This window comes from Scleropages formosus, chromosome 1 (assembly GCF_900964775.1).
Source record: "Scleropages formosus chromosome 1, fSclFor1.1, whole genome shotgun sequence".
Lineage (NCBI taxonomy): Eukaryota > Metazoa > Chordata > Actinopteri > Osteoglossiformes > Osteoglossidae > Scleropages > Scleropages formosus.
In genome coordinates this window covers 21,031,806-21,054,830 of record NC_041806.1, presented here as the reverse complement: position 1 = coordinate 21,054,830, position 23,025 = coordinate 21,031,806, and the positions used below count along the sequence as shown (strand labels likewise).

Genomic DNA, 23,025 nt, shown 5'->3' with positions numbered 1-23,025 from the left:
TAACAGTGTTCGGACAAAATTTAAGTGTAATTTTTTTTGAAGGGCTAAAATTAGATTGAAGATTCCATCCAGAAAGAAACCTGCAGTACATTTATTTTACACTGCATGTTTGAGTAACTACGTAGTCCGTTGCTGTTGAAGAAACACACCCGTTGGCCAGCCGGTGTGTTTTTTTTTTCTGCCTTTACTTCCGTAAACCACGGTATTACTTATGTTAAGGTAAGCTGTGTCGTTGTCATGGATGCGGTCGAAACGTTCAGCTGAGCAGTCAGGGCAAAGGATGTGAGCTATTTTAAAACAATTCCTGAAGCGATCAGCCCAGGACGGTTTTGTTTCCGAAACCGCGCTTCATTGAGCTGACCCCTTTGCCCTCGTGCCGTGCTAATTTCCGGAACAAAAAAGGGAAGTGTGGAACTTTCTGTGGGACGACGGGTGTGCAGAATCGTCGGGAACATCGCCGTCACCGAGCATCGACGTGGCGGTGCAGAGGAGCAGCACAAATGCCCGAGCGCTCAGCCTTTCTGGGCTTTCTGGCTCGGTTAAGGGTTATTTGGGCTGCTTTTCCACTGGAAAATAAATGTGCAATGAGGGGCTCATAAAAGTCCGTTTCACTACCTCGTCTATGCAGACACAGTTTTTCGGGGTGTTCGGGGTAACGTGCAATGAACAGGGTCAAACAAGGCAACGTCAATGAGAAATAGGTGGTGTCTGAGATTCTGGGGCTGTGAAATATTGATTATTCATCTAGCTGATTCCTTACATCTCCTTCATTTAGCTTTTCTCCAAAGCAGCTGACGGCGTGCGAGACGTGCACACGACGGTGTACGGCCGGAGCAGCCTTTGCGGGAGGGCGGGGCGCGGAGGGACGCTGGGCTGCGACGCCGGGCTGATGGATGGTGGACGACGGAGCAGTCGCGCTTGTTGCTGTCAGGGCTCATTGCACCGCAATCCCCAGGCCTCGCTGGCGGGGCAGTTGCACCGAGAATGCAGTCGACCGTGCCGTCTGCACGCCTTGATCAGCACGGGGCGAACAAACATCGGCGCTGGCTCTGTTCCATACCCTGTGTTTTTCTTCCGCAACCAGAGGTGTCCCTGCCGCATTCCCGCGGTGGCCTTAAACCGACAGCATCCAGGACGGGAAGAGTGCAGCACCTGCGCGGTTGTTCACATCTATTCAGCAACGTGCGAAAGAGTCGCTGTTGCGCAATTTTGTATTTTATGTGTATTTCTATGTTATTATATAGGGGGGATATAGGGGGTGCGGTGGTGCAGTGGGTTGGACCACAGTCTTGTTGTCCGGTGGGTCTGGGGTTCGAGTCCCGCTTGGGGTGCCTTGCGACGGACTGGCGTCCCGTCCTGGGTGTGTCCCCTCCCCCTTCGGCCTTGCGTCCTGTGTTACCGGGTAGGCTCCGGTTCCCCGTGACCCCATATGGGACAAGCGGTTCTGAAAATGTGTGTGTGTGTATATAGGGGGGTGCGGTGGCGCAGCGGGTTTGGCTGGGTTCTGCTCTCTGGGGCGTCTGGGGTTCGAGTCCTCCCTGGGGTGCCTTGCAACAGACTGGCGTTCCATCCTGGGTGTGTCCCCTCCACCTCCAGCCTTACGCCCTGAGTTGCCGGGTTAGGCTCCGGCTCGCCGCAACCCTGCTCGGGACCGGCAGTTTCAGTCAACGTGTGTGTATATATGTATATACATGGTGTATATTCATGCACTGACACATAAGTTTTTTGTTTGCTTGCTGTTAAAATCGAACATGTACGGAATATCACTGGGTTTCACGAACATATACAGCTGGATTCACAATCGGTGCATTACATTTGCATTAATTTTTAATTTATATATGGGTGATGACATTTGTTAGTGCAGCACCATCTCAGTTTTAAAAATTATGTTTAATACATTAATAAGCATGCGTGGGAGGCGCGGTGGCGCAGTGGGTTGGACCGGTTCCTGCTCTCCGGTAGGTCTGGGGTTTGAGTCCTGCTTGGGGTGCCTTGCAACAGATTGGTGTCCCATCCTGGGTGTGTCCCCTCCAGCCTTACACCCTGAGTTGCCGGGTTAGGCTCCGGCTCCCCACGACCCCGTATGGGACAAGCGGTTCAGAAAGTGTGTGTGTGTGTGTGTGTGTGTGTGTGTGTGGGTAATAAGCATGCAGCATAGTGGCTAAGGATAAACACTTGGGACCTGAAAGCTGCCAGTTGAAGTCTCACAATATACATAGAAACAGATACTTACATATATAGTGCAGTTCATCTATATGTATATTATATACAGATATTACATGTACATTATAATATACATATTTATTTCTTATATAGGGGGTGCGGTGGCGCAGTGGGTTGGACCACAGTCCTGCTCTCCAGTAGGTCTGGGGTTCGAATCCTGCTTGGGGTGCCTTGCGGCAGACTGGCGTCCCGTCCTGGGTGTGTCCCCTTGCGCCCTGTGTTACTGGGTAGGCTCCGGTTCCCCGTGACCCCCTCTGGGACAAGTGGTTCTGAAAATGTGTGTGTGTGTGTGTGTGTGTGTGTGTGTGTGTGTGTGTGTGTGTGTGTGTATTTATTTCTTTATTTATTTACATATTGCAGTGCATTTTTTAAAATTTATATAAATGTATGGCTAAATATATGTATATACTACATGTGCTCATGGCTGTTCTGCCCATGTACTGCTGCCTAGTGCCAATAAGAGACTGACACACGAGTGTCCCTGGACACCTTGGACCACAATGGTTCGATCCTCCATTGCCCTTTACACGCTCATTAAAACTAAGGGTCCGTTTCCACAGTCGCTCATTAGGTTTCGTCGAGTGTCTTTCAGTGGTCGCTCTCATCTTGAACAATTCCCCCTGCCGGCTTAAGCATGTTGCGCGCTGCGCCGCATGCAAACAGGCGATCGCTCCGTTCTCACCTCATTCATGCTGAGGTTCTGCTTCGGCACACGTTTTTGCACGCGCAGCCGTCATGCTGCAGCTATAGCCGTGTAACAGCGGTCGCGTGACACGGATGCAGATTAGGTGGGTGAGAGGAGAGGTTTGCGCACGCTGTCTCACCTAGCTGGGCAGAGGGCGGCATGCAGTTAACTTGGTCATTGGCAAAACATTGGCATTACACAGAGTATGTGGGTGTGCGGTGTGTGTGTGTGTGTGTGTGTGTGCTCATCACATGTAGGTCTTCACATCCACAGGTCTTCGCATACAGACTGTCAGATCTGGAGGTGCGGCACATCTTTTAAGAGAATTCCAATAACCCTCTCACTTGCGCTTTAAATTTCAGTTTCCGTAAAACATCTTCTAAATGTTGCGGTCATTTTTACCCAAACACATTGTCTTGTGTTGTCCGAAGACGTTCTGATCCTTGTCTTGGAAGTGTTTGGTAAAGACGGTCTGGCAGGTGTTTAGCGTTATTTAATGCCTTGCTTTGACTTACTGCTAGTCCCTTATCTGTTTCTTCTATTTAATTTATTTTAGATTAATGTGCTCAAAATGTGTGTATCTTTGCATGTATTGCTTGTGATCCTGAACTTAATAGCTTTCCAGTAAGATGAAACATTTGTTAACCATCAGAGGATAAGAACACAAATCAATAATAAAAGGATTGGCTGAACAGTTAGCCAGAAGTTGAACGTGTGTGTGTGTGTGTGTGTGTGTGTGTGTGTGTGTGTGTGTGTGTGTGTGTGTGTGTGTGTGTGTGTGTGTGTGTGTGTGTGTGTGTGTGTGTGTGTGTGTGTGTGTGTGTGTGTGTGTGTGTGTGTGTGTAGGGGGGCGCAGTGGGTTGGACCACGGTCCTGCTCTCCGGTGGGTCTGGGGTTCGAGTCCCGCTTGGGGTGCCTTGCGATGGACTGGCGTCCCATCCTGGGTGTGTCCCCTCCTCCTCTGGCCTTACGCCCTGTGTTGCCGGGTTGGGCTCCGGTTCCCCGTGACCCCGTATAGGACAAGCGGTTCTGAAAATGTGTGTGTGTGTGTATATATATATGTATATATATATGTATAAAACATGTCATATACACACATATATATTGTATATATACAGTCTATTTAATTTCATAGTTTCATTATTTCAAGAGGTGCTTCGGCGTCTTAGAAATGATTCTTAGTATCACATTAAGAAAGGTAGTAAAACGGTTGCTATGGCCACTTTTGTTGGAAACATCACACAGACATCTCATGTTTGTGTTCACGTGGCTTTCACCGATCTGCAGCAATGTGGGTTTAGGGTTTTTTTTAATGGTTTGGGCACCAGGTGGCGTAGTGGTTAGAGCTGCAGCCTCTTCCACGTAATTCACTTCCACTGAAGGGAGGCAACGGGGGGTGCAGTGGCGCAGTGGGTTGGACCAGGTCTTACTTTCTGGTAGGTCTGGGGTTCGAGTCCCGCTTGGGGTGCCTTGCGATGGACTGGCGTCCCGTCCTGGGTGTGTCCCCTCCCCCTTCAGCCTTACGCCCTGTGTTACCGGGTTAGGCTCCGGCTCCCTGCGACCCCGTATGGGACAAGCGGCATCAGGTGATGTGATGTGTGAACTGATGCAGTTAGAATTTCCTAGTTGTACAAGTGGCTAACATTGCAGGTTGCTTTGGAGAAAAGTGTCAAATAAATGCAGAGTTAATTTGGTATTTTGATGTGGGGTTTTTTTTAGCAATTCAGCTGTGTTTCCGTGATTCCAGATGCATACGTTCATTTGAAGGTCACGAAAGAGCGGCGTGGTCCTGCTCACCACTGCATCGTGGGATGCGGCGGGAAGTGTTCAAGGGTCTTGCCCTTTATTCCCCATTCTGTCTTTATGTGATGTTGCTGGCATGGAGCAGAGCTCCCCAGCAGCATGTTTTTGATCAGGGCATTACAGCACAGTAGGCCATGGTCAGCTCTGACCACCTGGGAGCTCTGCATAATTTCCATTTGCTCGCTGTCGTTTTTGCTCACCCAGAATCAACTGCTGTATGGCTACCTGGGAGGTGAGAATGACAAAACACCAAAGCAACTTCCCATGAACTCTCTGTGGTGTTATCAGCCCACACCCCTTATTCACCAAGGTGATTTACACTGCTAGATACACTCCTTACAAGGGGTCACTCATCCATACACCAGTGGAACACACTCTCTCTGTCACTCACACACTATGGGTGAAATGAACAGGATGTCTTTGGAGTGTGGGAGGAAACCAGAGCACCCCAAGGAAACCCACACAGACATGGGGAGAACATGCAAACTCCACACAAACTGAGCAAGGATTGAACCCACATCCTCTTGCACCACCCAGGCACTGTGAGACAACAAAGCCACTCGCTGTGCCATCATGCCGCCCACTTCACTAGAACACGGCAAAAGGGAATTTCTGTAATGCTCACGAAAGGGGTTCTGCTGGGAAAATCATTGCCTTTTCACTCATGAGTTTGCTGTCGTTTGGTGAGACGACTCTCTCGTGACAACGTAGCTCATGATTTTCATTGTTTCGTGAGACTGCGTGCAGATATTAGTGCTGGAGGTGACGAGGTGGAAGGCTGTTTTTCAGCAGGGTTTTCATTAGTTACCTTCTCAGCCTCCCTTTTCTACCACAAACTGTCTGTGGACGTATGGATAGGCTGGTGTGTGCAGTATCCATGGTCCGTGTGCGGAAGCAGGTTTGCGCTCCTTGCACCGGGGTGTTCCGCCCATGCAGTCTCTCAGAAGTCTTGCATTTTCAAATTGGCTGAACAACTCTGGGCAATCGGCTTCGAACGTCGTGACAACAGCTTGGAGTAATGAAATTCCAGGTAATATCCCTCTCGTGCCTGACTGATTAGCCTTATAAATGAATTTCATGCCGTTATTTTTCCTCGCGTAATTTCCCTGAGCACGGGTCCCACGCTGTACACCATGCAACATTTGGCTACGTCAGGGTTGGGAACGACTCTGATTTATTCCGCTTCTCCAGACCCTATAAGTCGGCATGTTGAAGAGCTTTTGTCTTTTAAAAGGGAAAATGAATTTTCCTTTTCCTCTTTTTCACAGTGAAATTGGTATCTTCACAGCATTCAGAGTGAGACACCCAGTGCAGGAGGGTAAACATAAAAAATAATCCCAGTTAACTGGGTGCCCCATAATAAACCTCCATCGTGATGTGACAGGCGCATAGACCGAAATGTTGATGAACCAGTATGTGAACAGGTTTTGTTGCTTTGTTTACTTTGGGCGCCATTGTGGCACAGTGAGTAGCGCTGTTGTCTCACAGGTCCTGGGTTTGTGCTCCACTCAGTCTGTGTGGAGTTTGCATGTTTTCTTTGGGTGCTCTGGTTTCCTCCCACAGTCCGAAGACATGCTGTTCAGGTTCCCCCATAGTGTGTGAGTGACAGAGTGTGTGTGTTGCACTGATGCATGGATGAGTGACCCAGTGTAAGTAGTGTATCTTGTAGTGTAAGTCATCTTGGTGAATAAGGTGTGTGGGCTGATAACACTACATAGAGTTCATTGGAAGTCGCTTTAGAGGAAAGCATCTGCTAAATAAACGTAAACATCTCAACATGGACCGTTTGTCTTTGCGAGAGAAGTTATGGTTTGGGAAATACTCTACGTTCACCTGCTCGTGATTCCTGTAAACTTACGATGAACACGCAAGTGGGGCAGCTGGTAGCATAGTGGTTTGAGCTACTGCCTCTTGATCCAATGGTCACAGGCTTGAATCCCACCTCTGGCTGTAGTACCCTTGAGCAAGGTACTTACTCTCAATTGCTCCAGTGAAAAAACTATGTGGCTCTACAAATGGGTGAATGGTTGTAAGTTTGTAACTCTAATAATAATTGTAACCTGAACATTGTAGTTGCTTGGGAGAAAAGCATCAGCTAAATGAATACATGTAAGTAGAGGAACTAAAGATTCACTGTATAGTCATAGGGGGGTGTGGTGGTGCAGTGGGTTGGACTGGGTCCTGCTTTCTGGTGGGTCTGGGGTTCGAGTCCTGCTGGGGGTGCCTTGTGACAGACTGGCATCCTTTCGCCCTGTGTTGCTGGGCTCTGGCTCCCTGTGACCCCCTATGGGACAAGCGGTTCAGATGGTATGTGGATAGTCATCCTAAATTGAAGGGGATGCCTTGCCGTGTTTTTCTTTATGTCGTTTGACTGCAATTTGGTTGCTGTTTCAGTGGACTGGACGACTGAAAGTGTTTCCCATTTCGGAGGAAAGCGTCTTTTGCAATGAATTGCGGTCAAGGACGAGACTTATCTGTGTCCGGACACCCAGCCCTTAGTGATGTTTTTCTGCAACGTGAAAGTATGTAGGCAACAAGTCATCATTCATAATGTCAAGTCCCCTCAGGTCCTACGTACACAGTCCGCGGGGTTAATGACACGCGCTGCGTGTTTGCCCGGGGAATGCGGGCAAGGTGGAAGGGCGCGCTTTACTGTGTAAATAAAAACGTCCTTGTCTGGAGGCGACGCTTCAAAAATGCAGCCAAATTTTATCACGCTCGCCTGGACACGTTTCCGTGCGTTCCACTCCTACAGCCCTCTTCAAATGGCTAATTGATCTTTGCTCTCCTCTGCTTTTGTCGCATTAATATGGCAAATTACCCGCACATACCCTCGCCCTACTTCTTGGCCGGCCCCGTGCTCGTCTCTGAGCTGTTGCTTTCCTTTAATCCGATTTGCTCGCGGTATTTTGTCCACTGATGCCGGCGAGCTGAATTGCTCGAAGCGACGGATGGCGACCCGGAAGAGTGACGCATGAAACAACCCACTAATAACTGAGAAGGTCTTTGTTTCAGGCAGCAGCCTCTCGGTTCCTCATTGTTCCTCCTGACACCCGCAAACTGGTGTCAGTCCGGGATATGTGGGGTACAGAAAGGATGTTTGTGCAATGATTGTCAGTGGAGAATGGAATATTGTATTTTGCTGACTATGCTTCAAAATAGCTAACAATAATAATAATAATAACACACACACACAGAGTCTGAAACCGCTTGTCTCAAGTGGGTTTGCAGCGAACCAGAGCCTAACCCGGCAACACAGGGCGTAGGGCTTGACGGGGAGGGGACACACCCAGGACGGGACACCAGTCCAACACAAGGCACCCCAAGACCCACCGGAGAGCAGGACCCAGCCAAACCCGCTGTGCCACCGCACCCCCCGTAATCATAATAATAATCATAATAATCATAATTACAAAAAAGTGCTACAGACATGCTTATTACTGATTTATTTTCATCAAGTTGTACCATTAATGACCATTTCTTGTGGTACTTATTGTTGTTATTGTAACGACCCGCGTTACTGGCATTGAGGTGGGGAGATGTTTTGTGTAAGTAGTTGCATTATGGGTAACTTGTAAATTGCATGTGTAACCATTGGGGGCACTTCAGGGGAAAATAATGGGGTGACTGTGTCTGCGCATAGGTTCCTAGCCCTGGGGATCTTAAGTAGGTGGGGATGGCTGGCTGTAGGTCCTGGATGAAATGAGGTCCTTGGACTGGGTGCAATGTTTCTCTGGGGCTCCCTTTCAAGTGAATTATTCATAATGAATGCTGTTTCTGTGTCCTTATTTGCCCCATTTGAACCCATGGTGCTGTGTGCTGCATTATTATTATTGTTGCATGTGTTATTATTACTGACTGAATTCATGCATACCACTTTTTGCCTTCATTAAATAAAAAAGCTTATCAAGGTCGATTAACAATATGTTCCTTTCCAGTACATATTGGCATACAGAGGTTTGCCAGGTGTAAGACCTGCTGTAGTAACTTTGAGTTAAGGCCAAGCGCTGATGATCGCACTCGGGGTGTGTTGGCATGTGGCGGGAAGCCCTGCTGACTTATTACGAAAACAGTTGAGAACACATTGCATTTTGATAGCCAGAAAGGGAAGCCAGTCTAACTTGTTGCTGAGTTTTATGTTTACAATGTCAACTCCTGAAATAATACATTCTGTTAAAATCATGGTTCCGGGTAAGTGCAGCTTGCTGATGAAGCCAAAGTAGGTTAAGGGGGAATATTCCAGTTTGAGGTTCACTGTCCTCCTCTATTACTCCACATATGTTTATATTAGATGTATTTATTTAACAGACACTTTTCTCCAAAGCAACTTCCAATGAACTCTGTGTAGTGTTATCAGCCCACACACCTTATTCACCAAGGTGATTTACACTGCTAGATACACTACTTACACTGGGTCACTCATCCATACATCAGTGGAACACACTCTCACTCTGTGTCACTCACACACTATGGGGGAACCTGAACAGCATGTCTTTGGACTGTGGGAGGAAACCAGAGCACCCAGAGGAAACCCACGCAGACACAGGGAGAACATGCAAACTCCACACACATTAAATGGGGGTTGAACCCATGGCCTCTCGTACCACCCCAGTGCTGTGAGACAGCAGCGTTACTCGCTGTGCCGTCGTGCCACCCAAGCGGGCTTTCAGAGTGTTCACACTGTGTGTTTAGAATGATTTCATTCCGTTACCTTCCAGGTGCCCTTACCTAGATTTACTGCACAGATACTTCCCTTACCCAGAAACCTATGCAAATCATATAAAGTAGTCCAACAGTCATAATAATAACTAATGTATGGATTACTGTTACAATTAAATCATTGGTTCCCCTTGACAGCAAGCAGAAGCACAGTAAAACAGCTGTGGTAAAGCACACACAAGGTCCAGAGTGTTAGTGCATATAGAATCTCTGTTTCCTGGTGACCTGTTCTGAGGTGGGTTCACACCTGGCTGTCTGTGCATGTTCACCCTGTGTTTATGTGAGTTTCCTTTGGGCGCTCAGGTTTCTTCCCGCAGTACTTCTGGAAAACAGGTGACTGTGAATTGCCCTTGCTGTGTGACTCAGTAGGGGGAGGGTGGTGGCACAGTGGCGCAGCGGGTTTGGCTGGATCCTGCTCTCTGGTGGGTCTGGGGTTTGAATCCTGTTGGGGGTGCCTTGCGGTGGACTGGTGTCCCGTCTGGGTTATGTCCCATAATCCTCCAGCCTTGCGGCCTGTGTTGCCGGGTTAGGCTCCGGTTCGCCGTGACCCCGCTTGGGATAAGTAGTTTCACGCTGCGTTTCTGTGTGTAACTCAGTGTGTCTGTAGTTGCCCTGTGATGGAGTGGAGTCCTACCCGTGGTATACCCTCCCTCATGATAGGCACTGGTCGTCCACAACCCTGCGCTGAACAAGCAGTCATTGATAATGGATGGATTGGACTAAACCACTAGGTGATACTGAACAAGTTTACTGTTTCATTCTAATAAATAACCAGTCTGACAATTAGTAAGCCCTTAATTTTTCATCTACTTTGACTATTCAAACAAAGATAATAGACAAGTTCTTACAAGCTCCTAAAGCTCCAACTATTCCTTTGCCTTGTTCAAACGCGGCTCGTTTGGCCTTTTGTTTGCTTGAAACGAACGCTGCGAGCGAAATGACTGAACACCACGCTGCCCTCGCTGTGTTTCGCCTTCACAGCATGAACCTGAGTGCCGAGCATTGCTGAGCAGTGAACTCTTAAACGCTTTCTTGAATCTTTCAGCACCTTGATTGTCAGGTAATAAAACAAGTCACGCACTGGCAGTACTCTCCATGTGTAATGCATTTGTACTGGATAAGAATAGTTGGAAAATCATTTTTTTTAATCGTGTAAAATTATCATATAATTCAGTGCTTACTATAATAAAATTCTTATTTCTAAGGGAAACCAGTATTATTTGCAGTTTCTTGCTTTTTTATATATACATATTTGTGCAACCAGTATTATAATTTTTTGCTTTTACTATATAAATACACACACACACACTATCTGAACCGCTTGTCCCATACGGGGTCGCGGGGAACCAGAGCCCAACCCGGCAACACAGAGTGTAAGGCTGGAGGGGGAGGGGACACACCCAGGACGGGACGCCAGTCCAATGCAAGGCACCCCAAGCAGGAATCGAACCCCAGACCTACCAGAGGGCAGGACCTGGTCCAACCCACTGACTGCACCACCACACCATATATATATAAAAAAAATTTTTTATATGCACACTTTATATATATATATATATATATATATATATATATATACTTATATATACTTTATATCCTTTTTTTTTTCCCCCACATATATATATATATACACACACACAGCTGGAAATATTCACATATGTACATATGCGTGTGTATTCATATATGTGTGGAACCAGTATGATTCAGAATTTCTTATTTTTTTTAATTTATATACAGTCATACCCCGCATAACGCCCTATCAAATTACGTCCATTGGCTTATATGTCCATGGTCCCATAAGAAAATCGAAATTAAAGAAGATTATATATTTTTAAAGGTTTAGATTTAATGTAAGTGTTTTATGTTTGTCACGTGGAACCGAGGACGTGGGAATAGCTGGACCCAAATGCAGGATCGTTGTTGGGGATGGGCAAAGAGTCGGTTGATCAGCGTTCAGAGTGGGAGCGAAGATCCGTGGATGTAGTCCGGAGACGAGGCAAATGATCAGAAGCCGGGGAACGAGAACGGGGACTGAGAACGAAGGCAATCGGGACATGAGCGCTAAGGAGGACGGTTGTCTCATAGAGATTCCGTGAGTGTGAAGGAGCCGAGGAGGGTCTTTTAAAGCCGAGTGTTTTAATTGTCATCGGGCGCTTGATCGTCTTCAGGTGCTGTCGCTTGCGGAGCAGGCGTGAACGTGACAATGTTTTATGTTTAAAAATTCCAAGTGAAACAAATTAAAAATCTGATTAAGTGAAATAAAAATAAAAAGCTTAAAAAAGAAAGGTATTTTTGTTTGTATTATTGTATTTTACTGTACTGTATTACTGTGCTGTAATGTATATAATTTTAAAACATTATACTGTTATTAGAACATGTAGATGGTGTCTTTTTATCCTTTTTAACTTCTATTACTATGCTTAATTACAGTACTGTACAGTAGTATAAAGTTCTACAGGTATTTACTGAACTTACTGTTCCCATACAACAACAACACAAGGGTTGTTCGAACAACATCCAAATCGTACGACGTCCTATTTCTCAGAACGTATCTAGGACATTATGCGAGGCATGAATTTTACACACACACACACACACACACACACACACACACACACACACACTCACACACACACACACACACACCGACCACTTTATTAGGTACACCTTCGTAGTACCCGGTTGGACCCCTTTTGCCTTCAGAACTGCGTTAATTCTTCATGGCGTATATTCAACAAGGTGCTGGAAACATTCCTCAGAGATTGTGGTCCATATTGACATCATAGCATCACGCAGTTTCTGCAGATTTGTTGGCTGCACATCCATGATGCGAATCTCCCGTTCCACCACATCCCAAAGGTGCTCTGTTGGATTAGATCTGGTGACTGTGGAGGCCGTTTGAGTATAGTGAACTCATTGTAATGTTCAAGAAACAAGTTTGAGATGATTTGAGCTTTCTGACATGGCGTGTTATCCCGCTGGAAGTAGCCATCAGAAGATGGGTACACTGTGGTCATAAAGGGATGGACATGGTTAGCAGCAATACTCAGGTAGGCTGCGGCATTTAAACGATGCTCAGCTGGTACCAAGGGGCCCAAAGTGTGCCAAGTAAATATCCCCCACACCATTACACCACCACCACCAGCCTGAACCGTTGATACAAGGCAGGATGAATCCATGCTTTCATGTTGTTTACATCAAATTCTGACCCTACCATCTGAATGTCGCAGCAGAAATCGAGAATCATCAGACCAGGCAACGTTTTTACAGTCTTCTATTGTCCAATTTTGGTGAGCCAGTGCGAATTGTAGCCTCAGGTTCCTGTTCTTAACTGACAGGAGTGGCACCTGGTGTGGCCTTCTGCTGCTGTAGCCCACCGGCTTCAAGGTTCGAATTTTGTACGGTCAGAGATGCTCTTCTGCATACCTTGGTTGTAACGAGTGGTTATTTGAGTTACTGTTGCCTTTCTATCAGCTCGAACTAGTCTGGCCATTCTCTTCTGACCTCTGGCATCAACAAGACATTTTTGCCCACAGAAGTGCCACTCACTGGGTATTCTCTCTTTTTCTGACCATTCTCTGTAAACCCTAGAGATGGTTGTGCATGAAAATCCAGTTAGATCAGCAGTTTCTGAAATATTCAGACCAGCCCGTCTGGCACCAGCACCCATGCCACGTTCAAAGTCACTTAAATAATTTTTATTCCCCATTCTGATGCTCGGTTTGAACTTCAACAGATCGTCTTGACCATGTCTACATGCCTAAATGCATTGAGATGCTGCCATGTGATTGGCTGATTAGGTATTTGCGTTGACGAGCAGTTGAACAGGTGCACCTGATAAAATGGCCGATGAGTATCTATTTTATATATACTGTATATATATTGTATATGGAAAACATAGACATACATATTTGCGTTTATATAGATAATTCTTTGCCTAAGGGTACTACGGCAGGGGCTATTTTGGGATTTGAACCAGTAACCTGAGCTGTAATTTCCCACCACACTACCTGCTGTGTACTATTATATGCAGTAACGGAGGACATTGCTAGATTTAATGTAATATAGTTGTATAACATGTACAGTATGCTTATGCATATAGTAACTGGGTCAAAACACTGCCTTTTGCTGTAAGTGAGTCAACTGTGGTGCACTAGGTGCCATTGAGTTCCAGACGGAAAAAATATTATTACACATCAAAGATGTAGAGATGGGGCGTGTTTACCACGCTACTCCAGCCAGAGGCCAGCGAACACATGGCTGCGTGATGCAGGAATCGTGTTTCATTGCCTTAGTCAGTGTGACTCATTTTATTTGCAGTATTTATAGTTATTTATAGTTTCTCTCATTCAGAGTGGCTCAGATACCTACTTCACCTGTTTAATTTGCCAGGTGCTGTTTATTGAAGTCCTTTGGACTTACAGGCGTTTGACAGTGGTAACCTTAACCCTCTGCAATGAGAATTTTGTACTTATACCGTAGTATGTGGCTTAATGTGTAATTAGGACATTAAGGACTAATTTTCCTGCCACGCTTTTAGTCCAGTTCCATAATACCCACAAGTTGTGACTTAACCATCTAGCTCCAAGCTCAGTACCTGAGCTACAGTCTATACCTGAGTTATAGTAAAATAGTTCTGTGTTGTAGCTGAGTGTTGAATAACTGAGTGTTGGTAGTCATTTGTGATAGATAGGGAGAAGGGCTGCGTCCACTCCTCTCAAATCAGATGTCATAATAAACCAAGAGGCCCTGTTTTCATGAGTCTGAAACTAGAGGGCCACCAGTGTCTGATGCTTGCAGGTTCTTATCCCAATATTTACATCAGTAAAATTGCTTCCTTTGAGCTTTACTAATTGTTAAAAGCTGTTAGAAGAGGACAGTTGCTTGATGCTTCTTGTTTCCATTACTCATGTACACCACCAGTGAGTAACCAACCATCAGAAGGAGTATCATGCTGGAGTGTTTTTTGGTAGAGGGTTAAAGAGATCCCAACTGCCTTCTAGAGTGTCAGGAACTGGGCAGCAGGTAGCATAGCGGTTAGGGCATGGAACTGTCTTCGTATTACTGACTTGGAACCTTAAGGTTGCTATATCAAGCACCATTCCCTATTGTGTTATCTTAGTCAAGGTCCTTACCCTGAACTGCTTTGGTTAACATACCCCACTATATGAATTATTCAAATACTGTGATTTGTTGTGGATGAAGGGAACATGTTAGCAACCTATTATTATTGTTATTATTATTATTGTTTTGACTCAGCTACCCATTGCCTTCTTAGCTCTTGCAGCTTACACACTTTAAGATTACAAAGCCCCCAGTGACCATGGCTTTGGATGCAGTTCTCTTCTGGTCACAACCCCTGAACTCCTCTTCACCCTGAGCACATCTTTATTGCTACCAACCGTATCGCTGTGCATCACTCTTTATTTCCTTTATGGAATTTGTGGGGTCGGGGGGTGGGCGGTATCAGCTTTCAGACCTCACTCCGTTGTGTTCTTTATGAAAGGAAAAACCCTCCCATCCTCTCCTCCATGGGGTACTGACATTGCTGACAGTGACAGCTTTGATAAAAGAGGTTAAGAAAACAGTATTGAAACGTATTATTACATTGATTCATTTATCTTTTGTCAGCCTGTACATCAAAACTGAATATTCTGATCATAATTCTCATTGAAACATCTTCCAGATAATTGGTGGTGTTCATCTGTCACTGGTAGCATTCCATTTTTCTGAAAGAGGGGTAAAACAAGTCCTGGCACTTATGTGCTGTTTTCTTGCTGTAGTTTGTGAGCGTTTTGCATCGGATGGAATTGTAGCACCCTGCAACGATGTTGGCTTCACCTCTTGTACACTGAGAGGAATGAGGTTGTGTCGAGGGGGTTTAAAATATATGCTGAGCTTTACGGTCTTTAGGAACTGGGTTTTGACACATCAAAATATATTTGTAGCGGATTAGTTCTTGGTCCAAATCGAGTGCTCCTTCCTGTTCAGTTGTTCAGTTTTCATAGGCTCTGCCCAGCTGTTCAAGCCCCAACCTCTGATAGTGTATGCAGGTCACTGCTGCAGATGATCTACCAGTCTGTCGAAGCAGGTGCAATCTCCTATGCAGTTGTACGCTAGCCAACAGCATTTCCACAGGTGGTGCCAACAGACTGAATACACTAATGAGGAAGGCTGGCTCAGGCTTGGCAGTTGGGCTGGACTCTCTGGAGGAAGTGGTAGAGAGCAGAACTCAGTAAACTCCTATCCATCATGGACAATGACTCTCAGCCTCAGCATACCACACTGGCTGAACAGAGGAGCACCTTCAGCATCAGACGGATCCATCTGCACTGTTCCATTAGGCTGTAGAAAGAGTCCTCACATTGTGAGATTGGTCCTGACTTTCATTGTCCGAGTGGAGCTGAGTTGACAATCCTATTTTCATTGATTTATTTGTTAAAAATAGGGAGGAAACTGGAAGATTAATCTTTTTTAAAAATTTTAAACAAAATTATATTTGATTATGGGGGGCGCGGTGGCGCAGTGGGTTGGACTGGGTCCTGCTCTCTGGTGGGTCTGGGGTTCGAGTCCCGCTTGGGGTGCCTTGCGGCGGACTGGCGTCCCGTCCTGGGTGTGTCCTCTCCCCCTCTGGCCTTGCGCCCTGTGTTGCCGGGTAGGCTCCGGCTCCCCGTGACTCCGTATGGGACAAGCGGTTCAGAAAGTGTGTGTGTGTGTGTGTGTGTGTGTGTGTGTGTGTGTGTGTGTGTGTGTGTGTGTGTGTGTGTGTGTGTGTGTGTGTGTGTGTGTGTGTGTGTGTGTGTGTGTGTGTGTGTGTATTTGATTACGCGGGGGGTGCAATGGCACAGTGGGTTGGACCGCGTCCTGCTCTCCCGTGGGTCTGGGGTTCGAGTCCCACTTGGGGTGCCTTGCGGCAGACTGGCGTCCTGTCCTGGGTGTGTCCCCTCCCCCTCCAGCCTTACGCCCTGAGTTGCTGGGTTAGGCTCCGGTTCCCTGCGACCCTGTATGGGACAAGCGGTTCAGGAAGTGTGTGTGTGTGTGTGTGTGTGTGTGTGTGTGTGTGTGTATTTGATTATCATTTTACCAATACTGATAGATAAAGGTGATCTAATTTTACATTTTCAAATATAACATTCAAAAATCACAATTTGCACTCATTTGTACTATTTCAGTTTCCTACCTATATCATTGTGTGAAATACCTACAATAAGACACTTTAGGGCACTAAAACAGAACATCATTAGAGTGTAATTTGGAAGCCAGTGCTTTGTATGAATATCAGAAAGCTGAGCTCTGGTTTGGTTTTAGCAGTTGAGGTGTGTGGCTACATCATGCCAAAATCAGAAGAGGTCTATGAGGCCTTCATCAGAAAGGTTTTCAATGCCTGTGAGTCTGGGAAGGGTTTTAATGCCATTTCCAAGCAATTTCACTTGATTACTCCAATGTCTGAAAGATCAGTTCAAGTGAGGAAATTTCAGACCACGGGCAATCTCTCTAGGCCAGGTCATCTCACCAAATTTAACCCAAAGGCTGACCAAAAGATGCGGCAGGAAGTCTTCAAGGACTCTAACAAGTGAGGGATTTACAGGCAAATCGTGTCAAAGTGCATGAATGAACCATCGGAAGAAACTGCACAACTTTGCCCAACTGAACACCTTGGTGAAGAACAAGACTATTTGAACAATGTGCTCTGGATGGATGAGTCAAAGGTACGGTTGTTACCAAACATGCTAGACATCATGTTTGGTGAAAACCAAAAATTGCCTTTGTCAAAAACAACCTTATATTAGCCATAAAGCATGGTGGTGGAAGAGTCATGCTTTGGGGCTGCGTTTGTGCCTCAGGGCTGGGCCACCTTGCCGTCATAGTTTATCACAAATTCCACATGGTACTAGAAAGTGCTGAACCATGAGTGGACCTTGCAACAGGACAATGACTCAAAAAACTGCAGCACATTCAGGAAAGAACAGCTTCAGAATGACAAAATGGAGGGTTATGGAAAGGCTAAGTCAAAAGCCAAATCTTAACCCCATAGAAGTGCTATGGGGGGAACTTCAAGTGGGAAACAGATGAAAACAATCTCTAAAAAAATCATAGAGTTGAAGGAGTTCTGTGAAGATCAGTGGGCAAAAATGTCTCCAAGTCAATGTTGGAGAACTGATGGACAGTTACAGGAAACCCCTACAAGAAGGGGGCAACACCAGCTACTGAAGCTAGAGGTTGTACTTATTTTCCATAGAAGGCAAGTGCATTTCTGATCTTTTTATTGAATAAGTCATTGAGTAGAATCAAAGAATAATTCTCATTGTTATTTGTTAAATTAGATCACTGATATCTACCAGTTTTGTTGAAATGAAGATCGAATATCATATATGCACACAGCTTAAAAACACAGCTTCATGTGGGGTGAACTTACTTTTTCACAGCACTATCTGAATGTCTCACAGCTGAAGCTGATGGTTGAACATGAGCTCCTGACCACTGTTTGATTTGTTGATAGAGAAAGTTGGAATTACAGAAAAGGCTAAAAATACATAAATACTGTTTCTTTTATGAGTTGCTTATCTTTTCCTGGTCGTCTCCCTTTGGGTGCAGGATTAGTGTGTGTGTCTGTAGCCTCTGTTGGCTACTGATGTACAGAGTGCTGTTATCTCAGACTTATAAAGGGAGCAGCAACAAGGATCTGATCAGAAGCTCTCTGTAAATTTAGGGTGTTGGCAGGACCTTGTATATATGGCAATATGTTGGTTCTTTGGAGCTGAACTTGGGGATCTGACTTTCTGCTTTATTAAAATCGACGTATTTGTAACGCTGAATTGAGAATGTCAGCTTGAATTTACTTCTCAGCTCACAAAAGTGAACAGTAGAGCTGCTTATTTATTCTGAAGTTCGAAAAGGACATCTCTGTTTCTCTTCCCAGAGCTGATCGCACATTTGGTACCATTGCCTCTGACATCTAACTGATATCCATTTTCACTGCCTTTGTCAATGAAGTGCCTTATAAATGCATGCACACACACACACACACACACACACACACACACACAGTTTCAATAACTGTCAAGCACAGCCTCTGAATAAATATGTGATGCAAAGACTGTTGGAAGCAGATTTTACAATTTGGTCATGTTGGCTCCATTCTTAACATGTGTGTAGGATATGTGGGTCCTTGTGTTCTCTCGTTTCCATAGTAACTGTAGCTAACTGTAACTGTGGCTATAGATTTTCATTTTTTTGAGATGAGACATTGAAACCAGCACCATCACATGACTCTCCTCTTTTAGCTGCTTTTTTGTAATCTCCTTGCAGCTTACCATCCTGCTAATGGTATCATAACTTCTTATATAATATTTAGACATTTTAATTTTCTCTTCAATAATATAGCTCCTCTATATTTTAATTAAGTTAGAAATATACATTTGGTGCTCATTGTAACGTGTTGGGATAAACTGAAAAACGTGCCCAAATAACACAAACGTTAAGAATTATGCAGCACCTGAGGCTTACTGTTTTATTTTTTTCTTAAATGCCTCATCAGGAATAAATCTATTTCTGGAGTCCCTGGTTTTGAATCTGCCACATATGGTTTTTCTGTGGACTTAAAAAAAATCTTGATTTCAATTGATTAGAACCAGTGTGGTTTGACACTGAAGGTAACTCATGGCAGTCTGTGATTAATGTTAGAAAAAATAATGTTTTCAGGGTTTCGGAATCCTCATGTGCTCCCAGTAGATCCAGTAATTTTTATACAGAGTACACTACTTCTCATTCTGCCTGGGTGAGCTCCATTCTAGTACCTCAGCAAATTAGACTTTCATAACTATATGTTCTTGTTATATGGTTGTCCAGCAATCGACTTTTGAAATTCATTCGTCCTATAGTAAGCTGCGTGTTTAGGAAACATATGTGAATATTTTAATTCTGGACAGACAAGTTTTTTTGATACCTGCTGTTATGAGTTGCTCATCTTGACATCACATTACCTCCAGGTCAGGATTTTATCTTTAAAGCGCTGGTTTTCTTGTGATCTCGAGATGCCATTACAGGGAATTTAACAAATATTTACCCATTTTCTGGACTAGGTTTCTGGTCTATCTGTAAGAAAATGCTTAAATTATTAAATTATTCTTTCTTTCTTTCTTTTTATTAATTTTTTCCTCCTAAGGGAGTGTGCTCTAAGTTAAACACTATCTAAGGGTATCGACACATATTTGCATCTCCATATACAGGCAGTCCGTGAGTTGCAAACATCCGACTTACGTACAACCCGTTGTTACAAACCACCTCCCATACATCCTGTTATATTGAAAATTCAAGTTACATATAATGACTCGTAATAACAAACAGGCGCTACTTTGCGATGCGCATCAAAAATTGCACGACTACAGCGGTTCGTCGGCTCGTGAGCCTGAGGAAGGACAAAGATTTCATTCTTTTCAGTCGGACCACGTTGCTGTTAACAGTGTTCGTTGCCGTCTTCTGTGAACTGCTGCAGCCAATGTCATTTTGAAGTTAAAAAGCACAGAATGTGGACAGACCTAAGATTTAGGATGAAAATAATGGGGATGTGACTGGTTGATCCACGTCTCCCGCAGTCGTCGTCATTCTGCGATGCTCTGGTTGGGTGAGAAGGCTTAAAACAGTGATCCGGTGACTGCACTCAAGTCAAATGGAAGTCGACGGGCATAGATCCGAACGCCTGTGATTTTAGCTTCGAGCCGCATTGTAATTGCTTGGAGCCTCTAATTAGTAAGGCAGATTAAATTTCCACAACGAAATGGGTGGCAGAGCATCCTTGATGTGGGAGAGTAGAGTAGCTTGTTAAATATTAATGAACAAAGTAACGGGAGTGGAGGTGGTTTGGGTCGAGAGACAGCGAGCGGTCTGTGTGTGGCTCCATGCCTCCAGTGATGGTGTCCAGTAGTGGCTGCTTCTAAAAACGCTGAGTTTATTATTAAGGATCCTAGAACCTGTGAATTCAAAATCAAGGCTACAAACACAGCTTTGTGTATGTTTGGTTTTTGGTCACAGGTTTGAATCTCATCTCCAGCTATAGTACCCTTGATCGATGTACTTGCCCTCCATTGCTCCAGTAAAAATATAAAATTGTCCATCTGTATAAGTGGGTAAATAGTTGTTAGAAGCTGAACGCTGTAAGTTGCTTTGGAGAAAAGTATCAGATACTGTAAATGAATAAATGTAACTAGTGTTAGTTGGGGTTGTTTGTGCTGATGACCAGACTCAAGCTGGGCCTGCCTGAAGGTGTAGCTAAACTAGTTCCTCAAGAGTGTCTAAACCTGTTTAGCTGCTACACTGAACCCTTTTATGAGGGGGGCGGCAGGTGGCGTAGTGGTCGGAGCTGTCACTTTGCACTTGAAAGACTTTGCTTGAATCCCACCTCCTGCTGTAGAGTAAGTGATGGAGATCCATACCCTGAATTGGTATTACGTTAACAGAAAGAGAGACTTAGATGAAGACGTGTGATTCGTAAGTGCAGTTAGTTTGTTGCTTTCCACCATATGAACCCATGTTCATCACACAAGTAGCTGCATAAAATTTTATCTGAATATCCACAGTTCCAAATCACACACACACACACACACACACACTTTCAGAACCGCTTGTCCCATACGGGGTCACGGGGAACCGGAGCCTACCCGGCAACACAGGGCGTAAGGCCGGAGGGGGAGGGGACACACCCAGGACGGGACGCCAGTCCGCCGCAAGGCACCCCAAGCGGGATTCGAACCCCAGACCCACTGGAGAGCAGCACTGTGGTCCAACCCACTGCGCCACCGCACCCCCTAGTTCCAAATCACCTTCCTAGTAATATTTTTTTTTTTTTTTCTGAGATACATGGAGACATTTATGTTACATAACAGGAGTAGCTGTGCAAAGGTTTATCCCGGCATGATCTTAAAGTTATAGAACATGAACATTTACACTTTACGTGAACTTAAGAGATTATGGGAGAAGTGAGTCTTGAAGAGGTGAGTTTTAAGACCCTTTTTTAATATGGGCAGAGATTCAGCAGTTCTGAGTGGGGGGGGGGGGGGGGGGGTTGTTCCGCCACAACGGAGCCAGAACCGAGAACACTTTCAGTAAAAGCATCAGCTAGGTTCTCAGTTACATACGTTTTTTGAAATAGCTGCCATACGTTCAACAGTCTGTGGACAGCCGACTGGTTTACCTCTGCCGAGGTTAAAACGCCGCCCCTTAGGCTCAAACAAACGCTGAAGACGGTAGTAAAACACACCTATGGTTCTTTTTTCAGTCTGATCTCACAGATTTCTTACAGGCCCACTAATGAGTGGCTTGCATGTGAGCTGCATGTCAGAATCTCAGCAGATCGATGTCATGTATGTCCTGGAGGCTTTTTTTTCTCCTTTTCGCTGCTCCTCTGTGTGGTATTAGCATGGTAATTGGTGTGATGTCGGGAGGCAGCGCGCTCATTCTCAGAGGTGTACTGTACTTGGTGTACTGCGCCCAAAGCAGCATGCCGGGAGATCCGTGGCGGAGGGGTGCGTGGCCTGTCGCTGCTCTAAACGGGTGAGAAAGCGAACAGATTCGCTCCTTCTGTGACCGTCGGCCCTCGGAGCTCCGTGTTGTAGGTGTCCCCTGGAACACCGGAGGAGTTGCAGCGCTTCGAGCGAAAAGATGCCAGTCCCCGGCCTACGGCGACGTCAAAACGGGATTGAAGAGCTTGTAACGGAGTCTTCTCGCTTCTGAAGGCCGTCTTTGAAATTTGCTGAGAACGTGCGTGAAGTTCAGAACGTGTCCATCGTTTGACCCTGTTTTTGATCACTAAATTGGGGCTTCAGTGTAGATTTTTGTAGATTTTGTATGAAACATTAAAATAAAGGTGAAATCTGACTCTTAAGTCTTAAAATAATCTTATAAAATGAATAAATGACTATGATATACACACCTGATTCTACTTACCTCCTTGGTTTAACCAGTGCAAATTGGGGTTTACTTATTTTTACACCTGCTTCTGTGTTTCTACTACACACACGATTTCCTGTAAAGCGACATATGGAATTGGCCGGTACACACCTGTTACGACACATGATAAACACTGATTCTCATTAAATAACCATTTTGTGGTAAAAAATAAGGACTTCAGATACTTTTAATGCAGCACTCTCTATATCTCTATATCTCAAAATCATTTGTGTATCAATTCTTCTCATTCAGCTTTTTACTGTTTTCCCAGAGTCATAGAATTAGAATGAGAAAAAGTGTTCGTAACGTTTTAAAAATGCAAAATGTATGAAAATGTTAACAGAACATAATAATTATATTCTACTATACTACCAAGATTTTGGGTTATGGCCCTCTGATCAATCCTGCGGAATACAGAATAAATACATAATTCTTTGAAAAAAAAAAATCCTGCATCGACATTTTCAGATATTTTGCAAAAACTTTCAACTTGCTGTCAGCTTTGTGTATCAGTGCCTACAAGTAGGTGCCCTTTCTCTTCTGAGCGAGATGAGCTTTATTGTTCAGCATCAGGTGCTTTTCTTTCATTCTCTGCCTTTTCATCCATGCTGATGTGGTAAGATTGGGCTCAAATCGTGGTAACTGTCGCC

The 23,025-nt window shown here is 45.0% G+C and overlaps 1 protein-coding gene across 3 annotated transcripts in view; it reads left to right on the top strand.

Moving 5' to 3' along the window:
- The window catches only part of LOC108933176 (cyclin-dependent kinase-like 5), a 72,095-nt gene that overhangs the window by 23,552 nt on the left and 25,518 nt on the right, over positions 1-23,025 (top strand). The gene's annotated exons all lie outside the window — the stretch shown is intronic.